General features: G+C 48.3%; 1 protein-coding gene and 1 long non-coding RNA gene across 2 annotated transcripts in view; both read right to left on the bottom strand.

Annotated features, from left to right (window-relative positions):
• SDF4 (stromal cell derived factor 4) overlaps window positions 1–1,039 on the bottom strand; it is a 58,769-nt gene extending 57,730 nt beyond the window's left edge. Inside the window, exon 1 of the mRNA XM_040533193.1 lies at window positions 902–1,039. The gene's annotated coding sequence lies outside the window, so the exon portion shown is untranslated. The remainder of the gene's footprint in view (window positions 1–901) is intronic.
• Window positions 1,040–7,410: 6,371 nt separating this feature from the next.
• Window positions 7,411–17,637, bottom strand: LOC121058125. Its single transcript, XR_005814082.1, has 2 exons — window positions 17,434–17,637; window positions 7,411–8,849 (listed from the first exon to the last, which is right to left on the bottom strand). It is a non-coding gene; the product is annotated as an uncharacterized LOC121058125 (long non-coding RNA).
• Between the last annotated feature and the right edge of the window lie 1,648 nt (window positions 17,638–19,285).

Raw genomic sequence — 19,285 nt, 5'->3', positions numbered from 1 at the left:
TGTTTCTCCTCCTGAGAACCTTTCTGCAAAAGACTTAAATTAAAAGACTCACCCATGCAAATCCCACTGTAGGCAGCACTGACCATGCCTGTTGTCACATCCTGCTTACAAACACCCCATGCCTCCAGCTTCCCTTGCTGGCTTGGGCATACCCCAGAAGTGTCACAGCTCCCTGCAGCTGTCTCACTGCCGTTCCTATCACTGGATACCTAAAGCCCGTGAATAAATGAGTGATTTGTCTCAGATCTCCTAGCTGGTAAGAAGAGTAGCTCTGGAGGCAGAGACATTCCAACAGGATTACAGTTAAGTGGTTAATAAGCTCTGATGAGGATCATTAGAATCTGAAAGGAAAAACAAAACAAAACAGAGGAAGGGGAAGTGGAAAAGGCAAGCTGGCTCTCATCCCCAGCCCCATGGCATCCACTACTGAACTATTCCACCACCCAAAAACTGCAGCACCATACAAGTCCTCCCAGTGGCGTGCCTTTCCAGCCTTGTTCGGGCTAAGGGCTACATTTATTTCAGGCTCACACTACAATTCCCATGCCTTTACACCAAGTTCTCTAGAAGAGAACTAATCCAGCTTGTACCATCGTGGTTAACTGGGCAAAGACATCCTCTGCGCATTTGAGAGGGTCAAACGTGTTAACATTAGACAAATAATCCCATCACGACTTGGGCAGAATTTATCACATTTTCCAGTTCTTAAACCATGGCATAAAAATAATTACAGAATAACTGCCCCCCAGACTTTTGGATCTGTTTAGCATATCGCTCCTTGCAGCTAAGTGCCTAGTTACCAATACAAAAAAAATATAATATATATATATATATATATATCAGGTCCATTTTGATAGCAGGACAAAAAGCTCTAGCTCTCCACGCAGAGAGGTGTTTGTACCTGTGGAATACCAGCAGGAATATCTTCATGCTGCTCTCACAGCAGATTTTCTGTAAGACCTCCATAGGTTCTGGCTGGGAGGAGGATGTCTGAACAGGAGATGGTGCCGGGAAGCAGTCAGCTCATCTCGATCCTCTGTGTTCCTGTAGGTTTTGTTTTAATATGGTGAGAAAAAGGCACAAACAATGTTGACAGCTTCTTTACAGCATTTTCCAGAAGGCTGAAATGGGATTCAAGTGACAAACCTCTAAATTCCTATAAAGTTCCTCTGTATGCCATTGCAAATTAGGAATTTGCTACCCAAACCACATATATTGAACTGGCCCCGATCCTGCTGCATTGACATTCTGATGTGTTTTCCTTTTACCCCATTTCATTCCCTTTTGCCAACTACAATTGTTACACATCTGTGAATCATGGCTTCCTAGTCGTCAAGGCTGACCCACTAATAACAGCATTATTTGCATTATAGTCAGCCTATTTTGCTAGACATTGTGCAAAAATGTAGAAAATGACAGACCTTGCCTCACAAAGCCTTCGATAGCATTAGAAATGTCTGTTCCCTCTAGCACAGAGGAGTGAGAGGTTCTTGAATTCACTCAAGTTTGTTCAATGGTTATCTGGAAATGGTACGCTGAGCATTAACTGATTTCTACACGGTGCCAAAAGACCACCCTTGTAACCAGTTTCCTCTCCCGTCAGCAGAGAGGCCATGGAAGTAATAGGCCTTGAATGTTGGGTCATCCTCTTGGTGCAAGAGTGGGATGAGGAACATGCTCTGCTGCTGCTTCTGCTCTCCCTGAACTGGCCCTGCCCTGACCGGTGCTGCTGGTGCCCGGGGAGCTACTCAGCATCTTCTCCCTTTGCAGAAAGCAGAAGGGCTGAAAAGTAGGGAGCGTTCATCGCTGTGGTGAAGTGGACATGGAAGTGTTTGAAGTGTCAGTAACATCAGGCTGAGCAATATAAGGTATTTTGATCATTTCTTCCCCTCGGGAATCACAAACATGGTACTGCAGATAGCCATGAGGGAAAATTGTTAAAGTACAGATTCACTAGGTGCCATTTCAAAGGAGAATTGTGCTTTCAAATTGAAATTTACACTCTTAAAAATACAGCATTAGTTATTTATTGTCTAATAGACAGAGCTAGGAAGCAGGGCAGCAGGTTTCAGCTGCTTTAATACATAATCCTACACTCTGTCCATACTCAAAGTACCAAAAAAGTCTCAAACAGAGCTCTTGGAGGCTGACTGCCTGTGTGGCTGTGGAAGAACACAACGGGACAGGCAATTTTTGCCTTGTCTGTTCTTCCCTGGAACACTTTTCAAAATTAAAATAATAATAACAATAATAATAAATTAAATAGCTCTGAAGGTGTTCAGCACATTTTTTTAAGCAAAGCAACCTTTGAAAATCACAAATGAAAACTACTGGGACTACTGACAAGTGTTTCCCCCTTAACTCCACAAAAGAAGGGTCGTGACAGTGAGCAAAAGAGATGCACCTATCATGCTCTGACATCTGCTTAGATATTTACTCTCCATGTTTGTCAGCTGAAAGCTTTTTGGAAGCAGCTACCAGGGGAGCAGAACCCCCCCAGGTGGGCAGCTGAGGACAAGGTGCCTCTCTGGAGCAGCCACTCCAGCCCAGGTTCGAGCCGTGTCTGCCCACAGGTATAAGAAGGTAAAGCTTTCTCTCTTTTATGCAGGGAGATGAAATGGAAGGTCTGATTTCTGGTCTTAATTTTGAATGAAGCCTTATATCCACTCTCCAGCTGAGAACATTTCCAAAGTAGACTTCTTCAGACCCCTAAACATCTCTCAAAATCCTCTCCCTCAGACCCTTCTCATGCCCTCTCCTTTTTCCTTGCTTTTCTCTCTTCTGTGGAAACCATCCACATCTCTAACACAACTTTCCTATATTAGGCAAAATAGCCTCAAAACTGGGTGCTGAGCGCCTCGGAGCAGCGTCTTGTCGCCGATCAGTTACCACTGCCTACATACTTGAACCCAGAGGAATACATCTCTTGCTGGCAGACTGCGGAGATTTGCTGAACCCCAGCCAAGAGGAGAGATGAGGCAAGGGGTGTTAAAAGCTACCGTCTCGCCTCTTCGTACACATCACACGCACGAGTGCCTTCAGCACCCAGGGCCCGGAGCCCAGACAATTCGCTGAAAGTCTAATGCATTTCAGATAAGGCTTTGACTATTACCTGGATTGACAGCCAGAGAATGGGAGGAAAAATCCCGGCTCCGGCCCACTCAGCCGAGCAGAAAGCATCCCAGTTCACAGGCTAACCTAGGTCAAGTGATTTGGCGCCTGCAGGGTATTAAAGCTATTTACCAGAGAGGAGAGGGAGGGAGCTGCACGATCTGAAGGGAGCCAACCCTCCTAGTGAAAATTATTTTTATTATTGCAATTCATGATATGTCCTGGCTCTGTGCCCACAGCCAGGGTTGGAAAGGCACTGTCTTTAGTAGAGACAATGAAACAATAAACAATATTTCTAAGCAATTCTTTTTTAAAAAATATCTCCATTTCACAACCACACAGCTCATCTGTTCACTTCGATTCTATGGGCCGTCGCCTGGAAACTGGTCCACATCAAAGAGAGGTTTGAAACAGGGAGAGGTGATCCTGCTTATCTCCTTCTAAGGCTTCATTCCTGAGAATAAGCCTTACCTGCTAAAGCCAGGAGAGCACATCATCCTCTGCCCATCCAACTGCCAGACCCAAAGGAACAGGGGCAGTTACATCAGGGGGAAAAGGTGGGCTGGGAGCTCCAGCCCAGTGGGAGCCACTCCATCAGTGTAAAGCTCCCACCTTCTCCAGGGCAATATTCTTCCAGTAAGAAAAACAGATGGGGAATTATTCCTTGTGAAGCAACTGGGCACAGCCTCTTTTGGAGCCTTAGCTGCCTTTCCCAGCACTTTTTGTCATCCAGCTACCATGCATCATCAATGACTGAAAACCAGCTGGCACTTCGGCCAGCTCTATTCCGCGTGTTATTTCCCAGCAGGGACACAGAGCTTGCCTTCAGCATCCATCCAGGACTGGTGCCTCGCACTGGGATGGGTGCTGCTTGTTCTGGGGGCAGCAGCAGACTTGTGTGGGACCTAAACCCTTCTGCATGGTGCTCTGAGTGCAAGCAGATGGGTCTGGGAGGCTCCGCACTCAGACTGGAGCCAGCACCAGCCCTGTGCCCATGTTGGGTCCCATGGTTTGGTCTGGACAGGCACGCCACACAAGTACAGTCGTCTCTAGAACATCTTGACTCTTCCCACTCCGCTTATATATTTGCTTTCCACTTCTCCTTTATCTTTTTTTTTTCCCTTTCTGGGTTGCTTGTTAGTAAAATGTAATGTTCTGTGACCAACCTGCCCCCCACCCTTGCCTGTCCCCTCCACCTCCCATGCCCCTCTGCTCTTTGATCTGAAGATCAAAGTGAGAAAAGAGCACAAGCTGGCGACAGCAAGAAAACCAATGTGTGCTTGGAGAAAAAGAAACCACCCTCTCACAAAGAGAAGTAACATCTATTCCTCTGCTTGTGGTGACTCCACGTGAAGTTCTGGTCCTCCATTCTCTGAACTCACCACAGAAGTCTGACATATGAACCTGACTGAGAAATGCACAGTTTCTGGAGTATTTTGGGAACCCTCAGTTGTGGGCTACTATCCAAAAGATTATTTTTTACTTATAACCAGTTCAACCAATTTCTGCTGCAAGGCTCCAGTTCCATCACTGTACTCCAGTACCAAAGCATATCACTGCATTACTGAATCAGCTGCTCTCCTTGGGAAAGGAAAACCAAGTCTCAGAGCACCCATTCTGCATGGGATCAGTGCTGCTCGGACAGCAGGAGTGCTGCAGCATGAACCATCAAGAGCATATCCCTGGTCCTTGGGTTTCACCCTTACAAAACTCCCTTTTCAGTTCTGAACCTGCTTCTCTGAGGATTACGAGCAGAACCCTGCTCTGACACAGCATAGGTGCTCCACAGCGGCTTGAAAATCAGTAACCAAAAGGCTGATTTCTGGGGGCTGTGGTGTATTAGACCAGGAACTTCATTTTCCGGTATCCCCTACAGTTATCCACAGCCCAGTATTGCTGTTGGATGCCCCAAGAGCAGGTAAGGACAGCCTGTACCAGCAGCTACTGACAGCTGAGCCCTCAGAGAAGGATGCTAATCCATGGTGAGTTTGGGTGCAGAATATAGCAAACTATTTTGCAGCTCAAGCTCAGTTTCTGTGATGGAAAGGATAGTTTTGCCAGGCAAAGAGCCCAGGCCTTTTTCTTTTTCTTTTTTTTTTTTTTTTGGTCCAAATTGCCTGGCAATTAAAAAGGAAAGGGGGAGGGAGGGTAAAATAGATGGCAGGGGGAGTGGATGTCACCTGCTGCAAAACCAGGGCTAAAAGCAGCATCCCCATGGGTCACTAACTCGCTGCGGCTGTCAGCACTGATCAGAATCATTTGGTCACTCATCACAGGAAGGCAAACGGTCAGGCCACAGCACATCCTTAGGATCAACAGGCTAATTAGGATACCTGGTCTTACTCAGAGAAGCCTGCTATTAGATCCCCAGGAGACCCGCCGAGCCATAACACTGTCCTCCAGCAACGCCATGGACAGACCCAAGGCGCAGCACCCCAAGGCCCCTCCACGACACACGTTTGTGTTTCAGGAGGAGGAATAACTCATCTCTGAGTGGAGGAGAGTGGTTAATTGGGCACCTCGTTTGCAAAAGGCCGCGGGTCGCCGCCGCAGCCCGGCCTGCTGTCCCGCTGGCGGGAGGCCAGCGCTGTCACTCAGCGCCAGCAGCCTCCCTGTCTGCGGCCTCCTCCGCCACCGCCGTGCTGACGGCCTGGCGCCCGGGCACCTGGGGGAGGACGCTCGGCGAGGCCCAATTTGTCTGGCTGCGAGGGAGGAGAAGCCAGGGGCGTGTTGGAGGACGCGTCCCGAAAGACTCGAGGGGAAAGGCACAGGAGCTAAGGCAAGGAACACCGCCTCGTTCCCCTGCTCCCCGTGCAAATCCCGTGGGTTGAACACCAGGCCCTCTGTCTCCTTACACAGCTCCGTCTCCTCTCTCTCAACTCTTTCCTCTCTTTCTGCAGTTCCTGGCTTTGTACCTACTCTGTAAACAGTCTCCCACCCAGCATGGCTAAGTGCATTTTTATCCAGCACCTGGTAATTAACTTATTGAGAGTGAGGCACTTTTATTCTGCTTCCTACTGGCATCACCAAACCCCATGTAACTGTTGTGTGCGTGCTAGGGATAACTGTGATGCTGCTTCCTTGCAAATTTCTCCAGCCAAACGTTACTGCAGCGGGACAGTTCACCTGTCTCCTTGTAAATCCTGCAGCTTTAGCCACGCCGTCCTCACTGCTTTCTGCCAAGCTACATCCTGCTTTTTTCAGTCTAAATGACTAATTCTCCACACTGCTCCACATCACATTAAAAGGTTTCACTCAGGGCTGTGTCTGCTTAAAACAAAACAAAGCCCAGGAAAAATTGCTTCTAGCTAAAAGAAACATTCTTCCAATATTATATCACCATTCCTTTCCATCACATCTCACATTACAATTCCGAGGCACCGAACGAGAGCACATTTTACCTGTAAGCAGGAGGCAGGTTGGCCTGATCCCCCACGAGTTCAGGCGCCCACGGCAGGGACGGGGCAGAATTTCCTCTTTAACCAGGAGAGGAAAGGTGTGTTCAGGTGGAAATACAGAGCAGGTACAAAGCTGAGACACTCCAGGAGATTTGGGGATGGAAGAGCAGAGCAAACTGTGCAGAGTTTTGCAGAGTACTGAGGGTATAAGAAGGTGCCTTACACAAGATACCTTCCTCTTGTTTAAACCTCCTTTTTACAGCTTTATTTGCAAAGGTATTTTAGAGGACATCTCCTGTTTGGACAGAGCAGCCTTTCCCTCAAAAGGCTGTCAGTTACTGTCACCTTGAATTAATTGAAACAATCGCCCGTCAGCGAGCATTAGCTCAGAGAGGTTAAGTCCGATTAGTGATCTGCCTGTTAATTCACCAAAAGAGTTTTGTTTAATCATATCTTCCAGCAAGGAATTTTTTGCAATCTTTCCATGGGAGTTTGCTACCAAACGTGACCTTGGAAGTGCAGGAGAGAGGAAAGATCCTTGCTCCATCATGAAAACAATTTAATTGACTCTCTCAAATGTTAACAATTAAGGACAGGGTAGGAACGCACTCCTTTAGCTGGGAATCTGATAGAAAGTCCTTTTTCACCTTGAAAACTCCGTGGGGGTTTGAGGCACTCAGCGGTTTGATCCTGGCTCAGTCTAAATCCTGGTGGATTTAAACAATTCCAGACTAGAAAAACATCCACAGAGGCAGGCTGGCTTTAGCTGGTCTGAATCCCATCCCATCCCTACCTTCCCAGCTCAGCATGTTGAATCTGACATGGCTGATGGATGGACAAGAGGATACTAAGAGTATTGTCTCCCTACAAAACCATGTAAGCATTTAGATGCTCCTGCCCTTCCCTGGGCCATGGATGACACTCCAAACTGCTCTTATTCCAAGATCTGTCCTTTTTCTTGGCCACAAACCCAAGTACTGAAGAAGGTTTGCCTGTTTCACCTGACTCCTGCTCGCTATTCAGATGGGCATCTGAACACCTCCAGTGGCCGAGAGCTAGCAGAGACCGAGGTACAAACCTGGTAGCCAAAGGAAAAGGGGACTGCTTCTCTCAAGGGGCCAGGTCTGCATCCTAAACTCCTCTGAGCACTTTTTACTCAAGCAAATAGCTTGCTCAGCCTCCGCAGGACTCAGCACAGAGTTTGTAGAGATGACTCACAGCGAGCACTGGAGGCTTATCACTCGCGTGATGGATTGTGAGGCAGCGCATTGGTTTGGGTAGCGGTGGAGGAGGCTGGAGCAGCCAGCCTTCCTGCAAAATCCATTTGTAGCTGTGGCTGGGGGCACAGTGTCAGGAGACAGCCTCTATGGCTGCAAGGAGGCAGTGGCACGTAGCCTCGTGCAAGACGCACGACCCGGTGCTCGCGTTGTGCCTGCGTGCCTCAGGTCATCTCGGGAAGCACCTGCTGTGTAGGTGCCAGACAGAGATGATATCAAATGAAACTTTGGCACCAAAATTGACGTACTTCTGCAAAGCCAATTTACATTCTTTGCTCTGGGCTTCTGGAGCCAAAAGGAAAAAAAAAAAAAAAAAAAATGTACTTTGGATCCAAACCTGACTCCGTGGCTCCAGTTTGCCTAGCATAGTTTCCCTGGTATAATGCTAAAATGAGGTTCTGGCTCACAGCACTGTGTCCTAGAAGAGTCCCCAGTGGGTATTGCAAACTCTGTCACAAGAGCAGACTGGGAACAAGACAGCAGTTATGAGATTGTGATGAAAAATGGTCTATTTGTTGCATTGCCCAACTCTGTTCCCATCTTTGTCCTCAAGGGCTTCCTTGCAGACTCTGTGTTTTGCTTTTTTTCTTTAATGATGTTGGTTTGGAAAAGAGACTCCTTTTTTTCCACTCTCCTGACACACACTCCATGTGATCCCTCCTTCCCTCTCTCCAGCATTACACCTTCTTTCAGCCGGGATCCTCAGAGGGGCAGATCAGCAGAGTCACAGCCATAGAGGTCAAGCAGCACCAAACAATACCTGAAGGTCTGGTGTTAACAAATCCACTCACAGAAAATAGAGTTGGATAACTTGCATTTTCTGGTCTTGAATCTCCCCTGTTATACTCTGAGTTATTGCTTATACCTTCACAAGGGTGGTTTGAGAAGCCCCTTTGAGAAGCTCCAGCAGCTCGCTGCACACGCGCTGCCCAAGGGCAACCAACAAAGGGCAGTGGGGATGCAGCCTGGCTTCTGTCTTGATCTTTCAGCATCAGTCTCGAGCATCCAGAACCCATTTCTTCCTTCCACCAGTAGCTAGCAGCCTGGCAAGCCACCACTCCCACTACAAAGCAGAAATCAATAGCCCAGCATCAGGTTATTTTCATATAATATTGATGTAATAGGATCAAATAATACACAATATTACTGATGCTCACTGTAACACAACATACTCATTTGCCCGCTTGGTTTTTCTTTTGCAGTTGCTTCACAGAGGCACCATCTCAATGTAACACTATTAACACAAGTCATTTAGCAACATAAATATTTCCCAGTGTTTAGGCTTCTCGTGCAGACCTGGCAGAGAGCTACATACGTGCTTGGCAAGGGTCAGACCAGCTTACGGACCTGCAGGAGGAGGTCTCTGTTTCTCCAGTTTTGCCCTGGGAGTGCTGTTCCCTCCGACTGCCTTCCACAGCACCCTGTGCTCTAACAGATGCTGAAAACATCTCTGAAAGCTGAAAGAAAAAGACTTGTTCTCTGCTCAGGAGACGTGTAAGGAGCTACAAAGATGCTCTAGAAAATCTGGTCTGTGGGAGCCATTTCAGCCAGCCCTTAGCATCATAATATTAGCCTACTATGCCTTTTGAGAGTAGCATGAGCTTTTAAAGCAAGGTGCTTAAGAAATCAGACTCCTGTTTTTATTGGAGTCCATTGAAGCCAGCAGCAGCCAGAATTAAATTAACTTGATTTTTTCAAAGGCTCACCCCCTTGGCCTCTGCAGTTTCTACCCAAAGCAAATATGTTCAGGCTATAAGGCTGGGCTGAAATGAAGGTAGTGCTCATTAGAGCATAAAGGCTTCACCTTTATGAGTAAGGCAGCAGAGAAATAACACCAAACTGATTATTTAAAAACTGCATTAAACTTGTTTCTTTATTGATTCTCTTCTCTGAGGTCCCAATCAGGCAAATACTTTTGCAGGTGTGTAATTGAAGGCCCTGAGAAGTGCCAGGCAGTTAATTATTTGCAGGAACGGGGAGCCTTTTGTGGCAGCTAAATAACGAAATATAAATCTGCAAATCTGTCAGTGAATAGGCAGCTCTCCCTTCATTGACTGTTCAAGGCAGCTTCCACTGACAACAAAAAGCAGTGGTAAGTAAATGCAGAAGATTTCAGAGTCTTTTCTCATCTGGTCACCCGGAGCAGAGTTATCCTCATTGTTTCTTCTGCGGTTTTCCTTTCTGGGCAGGAGCATTTCAAGTCTTGGCTGCTGATGTGGGTTTATGATTAAAACTAACCTTGTTAATCCTCCTTAGTACAAAAATGGCTCTGCTTATCTACACTGGGGTTGCTTTTCTCAAGGCAGCCAGAGCCAGTCCTGCTTTGCTCGTGGGAGCCCTTCTGGAAATACACCCAGTGGCTCCTGGGGCCTTGAGTTGTGTTGCTCCTGAGCTCCCAGCCGTGCAGATTTGGGACTGCTCACCTCCAGGAGGGGTTATTCCCACCTTTGGTGGCTCTTCACGTGCAGCTGAATTTTCTAAATGCTTTGTAAAGGCACCCAAAACGTAGGCAACATTGAGCTTAGTTTAATAATAGTTTCTGACAACTGCACTTAACTCTATTAAAAGCAATGAACCAGACATATGCAGAAAAGATGCTAAAACATCAAAATGAGAAACACAACGCAAGGAGAAGGAGCGTCATTCCTGTCTCACCGCAGGAGATTCGGCATTGCACACTATTTTCTTCTGGCTAGAAGCTGTTTAAAACCAATCTGCTGTCAGGAGCAGCAGTTAAACAACCCAGAAGAATGAGCAGCCACGGCATGCAGTGTCCTGGGCTGCAGTGCTGTAACCACAGGGCTCGACTGAGGTTTCTTTTATGCTTGTGCTCTCTAGCATGACTTCGACAGCCTAAGGCAGCCAGGGGGGTGACTGCAGGGAAGAAGAAAGCACTCCTCCTGCTTAGACAGACAGATTTGACAAAGACTCACGGGCAAGCATTCGTGGCAAGTCACTCCAGCATGTGGCTCACAGCAGCACTTGGACTCTGGTACGATCACCAGCCACATTCTGCAGCATCCGTCCCGTTCCCCCCGTACACCTCCCCAGCCAGCTCCTGCTGCAGGCACTCTCGCAAAAGGGGTCCCATCGCCCTCTTTGTGCCTGTTCCCAACTCTGTCAGAGTAGGGAAAAAAACACCACGCATTTATTCTCTTCTTTAGAGGCCTGGGGTTTCCCTCACTTTAATTACAAATGGAAGAAATAGGAACAGCCTCCTGTGGGGTTACTTCTCCAAGATAAACCAAGAAGCTTTCCCTGCACATCATCATTCCCTTCACTCCTCTCTCCAGAGCCTTCTCTGCATCACAACAGAGTGCTCACCACATCAGATAATCCATGAGAAGTGGCCAGTGGGAGAAATTTAGGCTGTTTCTTTCTGGGGGGAATGCATTTGCAGGAAGCCATCAGGCACCCCCCCCAGGAAAATAAAGCACCGCTCAGTAAAACCAGGCTTGGAAGCAGAAGATCAGATGCGGGATCTTTGCTTTCTTTCCCTACCCACAGCCTCCTCTAGCAAAGCCTCAAAGGAGATTTGGCAGGAGGGATCACTTTACACATGTTTTCTCAGGGCAATCCGGAGCCTTCCTGGGTCACCAGTAATTTAGACACTGAGAGGTGATTTCCCTGCTGCCTCTACCCATCCATCTCCATCCCTTTCCTAGAGCCAGCCAGTCTCACTCCTGGCTACCAACCATCACAGCAGAAAGGACCAGAGGGAGCCCCTGAGGAAGGAGATAAGGGATATACGCAGAGCACGGCCTTGTCTTGAGCTCTGCAGCATTTCCAATCAACTCCTGTGTGCATTCTCACTGCTTTCTGTCTGTGTGTTGCTCAGATTTTCATGTGTGGGAAGTTTTAAAGAAGGCACTCTAGGTTCGGAAGGCTGGATCCTGTTTTCTCTCTCCTGTCCTCCTTTTCTCATGAGGTATATGAATACCTTCAAAAATGTTTGTGACAAAAAGGCAGCAACCAACCACCTAGAAAGAAGCAAGATGGCCTGATTGAAATCACCAAACGGGTGACCTCAGGCATCCTGCCTCCCAGGGTTATTAACAGGAAAAGACTGAGTTTTTAATGCAGGGAGGTGGGGAAGTCAGTTACTAAATCTCCAAGACAAGACTGGAGCCCACAGTGTGAAACAAGTCCATGCACAAGGCAAGCTAGCATGGCTCCACCGAGGTCACAGCTCTGCCACTCGTGTAACAGGAGAACCGCTGGATCCTCAGCATCCAGGGCCTCTGACACAAACCAAGGGGCTCTCAACACAAGCATCAGCTCTGTGCCACTCACTGCAGCTTCATTAAGGTCATTAAGTTGTGTGGAGCAGTCCCTGGGCAAGGCTGCTAGCAGCACAAGGACACAGAAAGCAGGAACCTGGCCGCAGCTGGAAGCAGTAATTTTTTCCATTTCCCCCCCCCACCTCCTCCTTTTGGGCCCGATACAACTACAGTGCGTCTTTAGCAAGTGCTCCCACCGAGTCTGCAGAGTCAAAACAGCACATTCGTATGGCCCAAAATGCCTGCGTGACTCCGCTGGGCATGAGAGGAGAGGGGGGAAACATGACCAAGGCTGGGCTGAGCCGGGCCAGCTGGAGGGAGGAAGCTGGTGTCAGTGGTCCAGTGGAGACAGAGCTCGTCTGGCACGGCCCCTCCTGGAGATGAGCACCACAGCGGGTGGCTTCCAAGCCCTGAGGACTGGAAACACAATCCTCAAGCCCAGCTTCTGCTGCATGCAATGGGCAGCAGCTGACCTCTCTTCTCCGGCAGCAGAGCTGCACGAGGAGAGGCAGCAGACCCACAGGCATCCCTGGGGAACGAGGGGCTTTGGGCACAGGCACCCAGCACGCTGGTTTGAAGGGCTGCAGCTTGATGGCGTGCAGAGGGGGACTGATTTTGGATGGTGTTTTCACGTGGCTTGAGTTCATCAGGCCTTGAAGAGGAATTCCCAGCTCTTATTATTTTCGCTCCAAGCAATGAAAGCTAACAACAAAAGCATCTAGAGAGATTTAACATCATTAACGGTGGCTTGGAAAGAGAGGGTGAGGTAAGCAAGAGAAAGCATGAGAGGAGGACTGAGGTCTCTGGACAGGTATTCCAGGCATTTTCCACTGCAGCACAGCAGGCTTCAGTCCTGTCTGTTCTCCAGAAGCCGCAAGGACAAACTGCCAGGGAGACCTTCAGGTTTTGGACCTCTCTTGCATTAGGCTTAGGGCAAAGACACTGGTCACTGCCTCCTCTTCCTCCTAGGAGGAAGAAGGCATCGCGATGAAGTCAGAGCCTGCCGCCTGGCCATGTCTGACAGTGCCTAAAGGTGTCTTGAAACACGGAGAGAAGAATCCTCACGCTCATTAAGTGAGATCATGCTTTTTAATTAGCCTCCACTGACAACTCAAGCGTGAACAAGCCTGGTGAGCTTCCACGTTGCAGGAGCTGTGCGCACACACACTTCTGCTTGTGGCTGTGCAGGATGGGACGGAGCTGACCCAGGGTTCGGTGCTAGGTGGGAAAGGACACGGATCGTGGCAGCCACGCGCACCCAGCAAGCAGCTCCTGCTGTTTGGCATCCACCTGCATCCCCTTTTCCCCAGCATCACCCTGCAGGTCTGAGGCTCAGCCCCAGTTGCTGTGGCTGATGGAGAAGGTGAGCATCAGTGCTGTCACCTGGCACAGCCACAGCCCCTCTCCCCCTCATCCACCTCCCCGTTATCAGATCCTGTCCATACTGATTTAAGCTAATGGCTTCCTCACGCACAGCCCAGAATGTATTATCAGCCAGATCCCTATCACTCTCTAATATACCTTAAGGCTCCAGCTCCTATTTGTCTAAATCGGAGGGGAAAAGAAAGAAGAATGTAGCCCATTGAGCCCTAGTGAGGCAAGGGGCAATGGCTGGAGATCCAGCCCTGAGATGTCTAGCACTCCTGTCTGACGTCCTCTCCCTCTTTACCTGGCACTTTGCTCTAAAAGAGAGAGTAAATATGTCAGTACAGACCAATTGCACAAATACCAGCCTGCGGGAGCCAGCCTGGCTGCAGTTTGCTTCTTGGCCCATCTCTCCTGGCTTCTCAGCCTGCTCCAGCTGCTGCCCACGGCTCCGTGGCAGTGACCCTTCCAGAGACAGGGACACTCGTCTGGGTGCAGGGATCCAGGGGACACCAATGAATGCATTCTGAGTGCTCTCTACAGCCCTCGGCACAGAAAGGACCTTCCCAAAAAGCCTGAGTGGAATTTTTCCCTAGGTATCACCGAGCAACCCCATCAGAAGTGGTTACTTGTTTCTGGCACCAACTGGGCATTGTTGAGATGGGCACTACAGCAACAGAAGTACCAGGCTGAGCGTTTTCACTCCCAGCAAGCAGTCGTGTTTTGGTTCACACCTCAGGCTCAGCAGCAAGTGGTGCCAACACAGCCTGCCCTCTCATCACCAGAGCACCCTTCTGCTTTTGCAGGACTGCAAGGTCCTCAGGGACATCCGCTTCTCTCTCTCGGTACAAACCTCACTGACAAATGCCAGCAGCAGCTCAACATCCAGAAGACCAGTGCGCTGAAGACATAAGAAAACACCAAAGGGGTTAAATTTTCCTTGGGGCTTTTGTTGGTGCGCAGACTACCAGTGCCTTTCTTCCTGCACCTCCAGATCCCAGAGGTCCTTGGCTGCTCTTGCAGCATTGCTCCCACTCGCCATCAAGGACTTTTTTCACCCATTGCTGGTGGTTCACACACTATCCTTGGTCAGGGCAAGCCACGGGATGCAGAGAGCCATGGAGGCACTCGCTAACTGATGCGAGTATCTTACTGCAAGATAAACAGCCTCCAGATAAGTAACTCGATACATTTTATTATTATAAAATGGGATTTTTATGTGCAGAATTTGGATGTCACACATACTTTTGTTTCTTTTTTGGACCAGGAAAGATAGGTGGTTAATTGATTAAAAAAAAAAAAGCTACTTTTAACACAGCAGAGAATATTAACCCCCTCCTTGCCCCAGGCACTCAAAAGCTCTGACAAAGTGAAGTGGAAAATAAACTCTTCTCCAGTCACTTAACAGGTCTGCAACAGGAGGAAATAAGGAACTCTGCCCACCCCTCAGATTGCATTAGTCAGACACCGCAGCATTTTTCAAATAGTCTGTCATTAATCATGACAACACAAGAGAGTGAGAAGGAGATCAAAGAGGTAGAAGTCTGAAATTCCAGTTACGGATTCTCTGCCGTTAAGGTAATGACAAGGTTAGGATCCGGCAACAAGCAATCGGGAAGTATTTCAGTCTACCTGGGCATCCACAGCTACAGGAACCAGAAGAGCCCCCTAAACATTAGGGGAACAATGCTGGTGCAGCCCAGGTGAGGATCCAGCCATTGGGATTTATGCAAACCACAGAAAACAGCAGAGCAGGGCTGGAATCTTGAAAGGGGTGATATTTCCAGTAGCTCCTGCCTGTGGTTGAAACTGGAAACACCATCCTCTGAGGTCAGCATTTCCTCACCTCCAACCGAGGAACACCTCTGGCAGCAAGAAAACGGGGGAAAAACAGCCCAGACAATGGAAGTTATCCAGACGTTACCCAGAAAGGTTCCGGAATGGACGCTCCCCCTGCTGCTGGGGAAGTTTCCATTTGATTTTCAGCAGAAGGTTTCAGGAAGGCTGATGACTCCTTCCCTGAGTGGGAGGCAGATACGATCCCTCAACGCCAGTGCCCTCGTGCACAAGCCCTATATCCCTTTAATGCCCCACCCTCTGCAGCAGAGAGCTGATTCACAATTTGTGGCAATGTTAGCAGGAGTTAACCAAGCTTGTAAAGCACCACTGCTCTTCACAGAGACAGCATTCCTAGTGGCGTACAGGGCTACCAAACAATACCTAAGGGCAACCTAAGTGAGCTCCAGAACACGAGCACTCATTAACCTTGCATGGGCCCAACACATAGGGCGCAGGAATCCACCAAAGCCACTTTCCCAAAGAGCTGCCAGCTGAGATAGGGAAGACACTAAAAATGAGGAGCTTTTCTCAAGGCCAACAAGCAGGTCAGAGAGAGTGCCAGAAACCACACCCAGGCTTTCCATTCTCATGCTCCGAGACATATCTGCTCCTGCAGGCAACCACACATCCCCTGAGGGTACAACACCCAGGGCTTCAGAGAGCTCCAGCCAGCATCCAGCCCCGCAGGCAGCACACAACGCAGCTACCCCTGCAAGCTGCCCTACTGCTCGCTCTCCAGTCTCTCGTAAAAACATCCCCAGAATCTCTATCACTTCATAAAACTTTAAAACCCAAACCTGGTAGGGGATATTTATAATGCTTGAGATCATTTCCCCCAGATTGACTGTCATTGCTGTTTTATAGATTACTGGCAACTCCCCGTGCCCTTTGCTGGGAAAAAAAAAAAAAAAGAAAAAAAGAGGGTTTGATAATTACAGCAGCCCTCGAGACCTTTGATTTAAACAAAACAAACAAACAAACAGCTTCATTCTGTAAATCTTTATTAGACTCCAAGCACAACACACACAGCAAACATTCAACGCCCCGTCAAAGGAGACGCCTGAGATAGTTCAAGGACTGTTTTCAGCCCATCTAAGTTGGCCCAGCTCTCTTCTCTTGCAGCTAGAGCTATATTGAACAGTGTTCTCCCATTTTCTGAAGCTTGAAAGCACCATGGCTGAGACTCCTTCCCTGAGACCAGCTGCTCTTCCAGTGCTCTGCAAGGCAGCCCCAGTTAGAGGGAGGACGAGCAGCAGGCAGAAGAGAAACAAACGCTGTTTGCATGCTTGTCTCTTCACTGGCTTCAGTGTTTACACCAAACAAACAGCAAACAGTGATTTCTTTGCCAAAAAGAAGGCAAAAACAAGCAGCAGTTATAAACCAGAGTACAGAGCAGATCTAACGAAGAAGCAAGTATCTTAAATGCAATTTCTGGATTTAAGAGTTAGGGCCTGAAAACCTGGAAGAAAGTTTTATGGAAACACAAGATGCTGTTCTCCATGCGATGCCAGGTTTCTCTCTTGTTTTTCATCAGTGTGGCAAGTATTTCTCAGAAGTCCTAATGCTAGGGAAAACATTTCCAGGCACGTTAGCACTGTGTGTGGGGACATCTGAGCTGTGCTGACACAGTGCAGAAGGGGCCTCCTGCAGAGACAGCCACACAAAAGCACCAACGCAGCTCTGGAGCTGCCGCTGCATTGCTGCGGAGCTTTCAAGCTGATATTTCCATTCTTATCTCCATTTGGAGCCTCCCCAGGAGTTGATTAACTGAATATATAACCAAGAATAAAGATATTTCACAGCAGTTCCTTCCACCCTTGCCCTCTACGCAGATTTATTTGTCTAGGCAGTTACAGAACCACAGGTCTATGCAGGAAAGTTTGGTGTAGGTACAAGAAAGCTGTTCCTTGGGTAGCTGCGGCATGATCTTTATGCACATAGTGGTTTATGAAGAAGACACAAGGCAGGCAGGCTGGGCTCACTGTTCTGTGTTTAATTCCAGTCCTCTAGAATCCAGTCCCACCTCCCCAGCCCTGCACTCTGATACCTTCCCTGTTCACATCCTGGTGTTCAAAGCCGATGTTACATTGACCCCCCCACACAAAATACCCTCACCAGCTAGGTGCAAATCCTCCATCCCACATGCAGCCAACACCTACTCACCAGCACTGCAGGTACAAACAGCTGCCTGTCCCTTCACCCTGGCTACTTAGCAGGGGAATGGGGGGTCTAAGGAACCTGCAGGAAATTGGCTATCCTGGACTAAATTTAGTGCACCTGAAACCCTAATCTCACGTCCTCTTACTCTTCACTGATATCAGCCCGACTTGAGCATTAAGAAAAGTCACTGAACAAGAATCAGCTGTGTAACTGATGAGTTTGGTACTCTCTTTGCATAGACAAGCTCAATTTTTACAGTCAGCAGCTTCCAAATTTTCTATGGAAACGTAGCAGATGAAGCTTTTTGGAGCATGCTGCTATGGCTTTCTCTTTCACTGCAGTTACAATGCTGAAGTATTAGTTTTAAAATATTATGTAGTATTAATGCCCATAGAGGGCTAATTTTATTCTGCCTTTTATTTATTTATTTATTTATTTTTATTTCCCCTACAGTCACCAATTCAGAGCAGTTTTAAAATTCCCCTTGAGTTTTCCTTCAAGACCAGTCGGCCATTCCGGGTGCGGGCTCCTCTCAGAGAAGAGGCTTGGGGAGGCTCTCTGGTGCTGTTGGATTTCATCACCGTCCCCAGGCCTGATTTATAACCTGCGCCTATTTATAGCAAGAGTTTTATATGACAAACTCATCATTTTGCTTGAAGGTTAACAGCCCGCCATTCAAGGGGCGTTTACATCTGCCGGGCCTTCTTCTACCGCGTGAGGAGAGGCAGGCAACCTGCTGCTAATCCAACGTAAATACCCCTGGAGTCAGTCTGGAGCGTGGCATCGGGATCATTTACAAAACTGGAAATTCGAATAGAACTTAAAACCTCATAACCTGTCAGCTCCCAGCCAGGGAAAATATTCACAGGCTGGATGCTGGTGTCTGGATGGTCTCTTTTACTTGTCTGTAGATGAAAGCATGGGGCTGCAGGCTGGACGACCCTGGGGTTACAGTGGTGGCTTTTCTCAGCTCCTAACTCCAACACAGCCTGTCAAAGGCCCTGTGTGCATTAAATAAAATTCCCTGCAGGTTCCACGTGTGAAGGGCTGATCCTGCACAGCACCGTGCCCTTCGGAGGCAGCACACTCAAGAGCAGTGACAATTGCAGAGCTGGGACAACCCAGCTGTCCTCGTCCATGTAGCTCACAGGACAAAGTTTAAGCAGCCACACCAGCAGAAACACACCTGAAAGGCAATCCTGGTGTTAACCCCCGAACTAGACCCAAACGCCCGTTTTCTGGGATGAATCACTTGAGCTTTAACCAGATTTTCCCCCGGCCTCAGTGGGCTCTCCATCAGGCTCAGAAACTGCAGTTGGCAGCAGGTTTTGTGAGGGCACCCAACAGAAAGGGAGCTAAAAAAGCCTGCTAGCAATACCGTCTAGCCTCAACACTTAAGCCAGGGGCAGAGACACGTCCCAGCAGCATGAGGTTATATTTACCATCTCACTAAGCAAGTAACTTTAGCCTGAAGCTGGAAACTTTTAGCCAGACTGTTTAGAATAAGGAATTATGAGTGAAGATAATCACTTTTATAGACATTGAAATTAGCAGTCCATGCTCGTCCTAGGATGGCTTGGTTTATTGTTCCTGAAATATAAGCTAAGCCGTGAAGCAGTCTGTTTACATCGCAGCCCATGTAAGAGGGATGTGTGGTGACCACAGCAATGCAGCATCCAACAGGAATATGGAGCTTGGAGAGTCATATGGGCCAGGAACACCAGGCTCAGGGTCAGTATCTCACAAGCAAAAGCTCTCAGGTAGGGAAAATCCACACAAGAGATGTCAGAACCCTGGATAGTGAACCCAGCACAGAGCACTGACTCCAGCAAAACCACGCTGGCTTGCATTGGCT

The sequence above is a fragment of the Cygnus olor genome, chromosome 21 (assembly GCF_009769625.2).
Source record: "Cygnus olor isolate bCygOlo1 chromosome 21, bCygOlo1.pri.v2, whole genome shotgun sequence".
NCBI lineage: Eukaryota > Metazoa > Chordata > Aves > Anseriformes > Anatidae > Cygnus > Cygnus olor.
The sequence above is the reverse complement of the archived record's forward strand: the minus strand, read 5'-3'. Positions and strand labels throughout refer to the sequence as shown.